Raw genomic sequence first — 4,330 nt, 5'->3', positions numbered from 1 at the left:
ACGGGGGGGGGAGGGGGAGCACTCACCTTAGAGATATCCAGCATGGGTTTGTTGTGGGTAGGTCTTGCTTAACTAATCATATTTCTTTTTACAACCAAAGTGACCTATCACCTGGGAAAGGGAGAAGAGATTGATATCATATATCCTGACTTTAAAAAAGCCTTCGATCTGGTATCCCACGATCACCTTTTGGCAAAACTGGCCAACTGCAGCCTTGGGTCTACCTTGATCCACTGGCTGGGGAACTGGCGCCATGGTAGGACCCAGAGTGGTGGTTGATGGAAGTCAATCGTCATGGCGCCCTGTGACCAGTGGGATCCCCCAGGGCTCTGTCTAACATCTTCATTAATGATGTGGACATTGGAGTCAGAAGCAGACTGGCCAAGTTCGTCGACAACACCAAACTCTGGGTTAAACCATCCATACCTGAGGATAGGAGGGCTATCCAGGCTGACCTTGACAGGCGCAGGAAATGGCCAGATGAGTACCTGATGGTGTTTAACACTGCAAAATGCAAGGTTCTCTACCTTGGGAAGAAAAACCCGCAGCATGCTTATAGGCTTGGCAGTGCTACGCTGGCTAGCACTATGAATAAAAAGGACTTGGGGGTTATGATTGACCACAAGATAAACATGAGCCTTCAATGTGATGCTGCAGCTAGTACAGCGAGCAAAACGCTGGCTTCCATCCATAGGTACTTCTCAAGCAAATCCCAGGACGTCATTCTCCTGTTGTACTTGGCCTTGGTGAGGCCACAGCTGGAGTACTACATCCAGTCTTGGGCTCCACAATTCAAAAAGGATGTGGAGAAGCTTGAGAGAGTCCAGAGGAGAGTCACGCACATGATCAGAGAGCAGGAAAACAGACCTTATAATGAGAGGCTGAGAGCTATAGGACTTTTCAGTCTGGAAAAGCACAGGCTCTGGTGATGTGGTGGCTGGCTATAAGTTTATCAGGGGTGCTCACCAGGATCTGGGGGAACGTCTGTTCACCAGAGCACCCCAGGGGATGATGAGGTCAAATGGTCAGAAACTCCTTCATGACCGTTTCAGGCTGCACATAAGGAAGAACTTCTTTAAAATCCAACCCCCTGAGGTCTGGAATAGACTGTCACTGGAGGTGGTCCAAGCACCTTCTTTGAACACCTTCAAGAGAAATTTGAATGTTTATCTTGCTGGGACCCTATGATCCCTGCTGAATTCCTGCCCCTGGGGCAGGAGGCTGGACTTGATGATCTTCTGAGGTCCCTTCCAGCCCTAATGTCTATGAAATCTATGATTGTCTGCCAAAATCGGAGCAGCTTTTCATGCAGTATTTTGAGCTATGAATTAATATTTTAATGACATTAGTATGGATAAATAAAGTCCATAAATTCATGGTCCTCAACTTTAAAGGGAAGACCAGGCTATGTAGAGCATGAAAAAAATAAAATGAAGGGCTTTTGGATAGGAGGGTATTCAATGCTAAAACAATTACATGCATTGTTTGTCATATCTATACATACATTACAATTATCAATCTAATTAGTATTTTATTTCTGGTATTTTTGAAATTGTTTGTAAAAGTCCTTTTAATAGGCAGAGTTTTTATCATAAATGGACAAGTTACTTCCTGGAACATCACCTGATTTTTAACAGTGTATCAACCTGTTAAATTTATCGACTCTATTGACACTCATGTCGTCTTTATTTGCATCGTATTAATATTTTAGCAGAAAGAAAAGGAATATATGACAGTTTTTTAGGGAGGGAAGAGGGGGTTAGAAGGTGATAATCAGATGAAAGTCAACACTTTGAACACTTTTTTTAAAAACGATTTTCTCATATCTCCTTGCATGCATGTTGCTGACAGCAGTTGAGTCCCAAAACTTCATGGCACCCATTTTTTGCCGTGTTTGACATACTTAGTATATTTTATACTAACAAAATTTCAAAGTTTTTTTTAAAACATTGAGGGTTTTTTTTTTCTTAAATCTGTTAGATGATTCTGGGAAATTTGGTGAGAGATACTACCAAACTAAACCCTAGTGATATACCCAAAAGTAAAATTATATAAACATTTATTGCTTATGCTGGTATGTTAATTCCTCCTAGTTTGAGCCTTAAAGGCTGTGTACAATGTGTTCAGCTTGATTCATCCTATTCAGTTTCTCTGTTTATATTTCTTCAAGCTCAATTCTGAATTTCCTTCTCCTTTTGTCACTGCAAGCAACAGTGAGCCTACACCTGTCTTTTTAAGCCAATGCAACCGAGGACAGAGGGCAGCTTGGAAGTACTGAGGCATGCAACAGTGATGTAGCATTATGAGGAGAGCAACTGGAGCACAAATGGAAGGCAGAAACAAAACCCTTAGCTGATTGACCATGACAGCTCTGCAGCTCTGTGATTCTTTCTCTCTTTCTTTTTTGAGTGACCTAGTTCCATGCTGTTGGCTTCATCATTTGCCTGCTACAGCCAGTCATGTTATTGTCTGTCTCAGACATCTAATACAATTAAGAGTAGTAAATATAGAAAGGCATGAAAACTCAGAAAATTAACATAAAACACAGTGAAATTGTCATGAGTAAGGGTAGAAAGAGAGTGGGATCATCAAAAAATGGAAAGCTGGGCTCACACAGGACAAAGAAATGGGCTTTGTTGCTACATTTTAATTTGAGGCCTGTAAATCATGGCTCCAGCCTGATTGGAATTGACATAGACTGATGTCTTCAAAATCCCAAATATGAGAAATTAAGATAAATCCTCCAATAGAGATTGGCTTATAAAATGTTATTCCTGCCTTGAAAGATTATTTAACCAAAACTCCCATGGCAGCACTAGTTTACCACACTGAAGGCCATCACTGCTTGTTCTTCAGGAAACATCCACAATAGTTTTATTCATTGTGGCTATTTCATACTTTTCTGGTTTCTAAAAATACATATAATTAGTACTTGCATTCATAAGCATTGATATAACAAGCTGAGGAATGTGTTCACTTGTCCAGATGTGCTGGCTGGAGAGTGAAGGTGAAAGAACAGAAAGAAGACCCGTATTTCAGATTCAGAGTGAACGGGTAGAGGAGTGGGTGGTAAAAATGCCTAGAGTATTTAGATTTTGAAGCCATGAGGGTAAATTTTAAATTTTGAGATGCCCTAGAAATGAAGCAAGCAAAGAAGTGGCAAAATAATTATATGTTTCTGTAGTTTACTTGGTAAAATTTTTTGGTAGGAGCTACAGTAATTACTATGTAACCCACACTTGTTTTGTTTACTCTACAGCACTATAGCAATTATCATATAATTAAGCTGCCACTACCTGGTACTTGCTATGTAATAGTGAACGACAAGAGTAACTAGTGAAGTGTTTGTAAGTAGACAAGTGACATGACGCCCATGGTTTGTAGCTTCAGAAATTACCAAACTGACATTTAAAACAAAGTATAAGCAAAAGAAATGGGAGTCTCTTGACTCATAGAAAGTTCCTGTTTTTCAGAATGCAGCAGGGTTGGAGTGTTAATGGAGCTGTTACAGTCCAGGAAATGTACAAGAGACAAGGCTTTTTTTCTTTTCTTATATTTTTTTATTTCACCAACTGTATAGTCAGAAGAGAAGTTTGATAAGCTTTAGTGCACGCATTGCTTTTCTTCAGGTTGGGGAGAGTTTAGATATCTTGTATAAAGCACGGCTGTTGACCTTCTAAGGAGCTGGGAGCCATGTGCTACACCAGCTGTAGGCCCCCAAGGCCACATGCCATGCTGAATGAGCTGCCATCCCCTCATTGTGCTGTGTGGCTCTCTCTCTGCCATGCAATGGGATGGACACTGCCCCCCCACTGCAGCACATGGGCATCCCTCAGTGCCTAGGCTGCAAGCTCCTTGGGATCCACAGGCTGCTCCACCCTTCCCCTTGGGTGGAGCAGCAACCAGGCAGCAGCCTGTGGGCTACAGCTTAAACACTCTGGGTGTCTTTACACATGTTTGGAGGTGGGGGGGGAGATCTTTAATTAGCATGGTTCTTGGGAACCACTCTAATTAACTCACCTGCAGCATCTTGTGTATCCAGCATCCTGTGCTTCAAAATGGCAGTGGGAACACTTTAAAGCTTGTTGAACAAACTTTAGTTAAAGCACCCTCCCACCATTTGGAAGGGTGGGGACACTGAGACCGTGGGAATGTGGTAAATAACATGCTTCAGCAGACTCGATTAATTGTGTCTGTTCCAACACACTGTCGTTACAGTGCAGTGGAGCACGTGTCCTGCAGGTTCCCAAATACCCTTACTGGCCACATGCAGCCCCACAGGTTACAAGCCAGACAGCCCTCATATACAGTATATAATATTATATTATGA

Source organism: Gavialis gangeticus, unplaced genomic scaffold, assembly GCF_001723915.1.
Source record: "Gavialis gangeticus isolate Ggan-Ray unplaced genomic scaffold, GavGan_comp1, whole genome shotgun sequence".
Lineage (NCBI taxonomy): Eukaryota > Metazoa > Chordata > Crocodylia > Gavialidae > Gavialis > Gavialis gangeticus.
The sequence above is the reverse complement of the archived record's forward strand: the minus strand, read 5'-3'. Positions refer to the sequence as shown.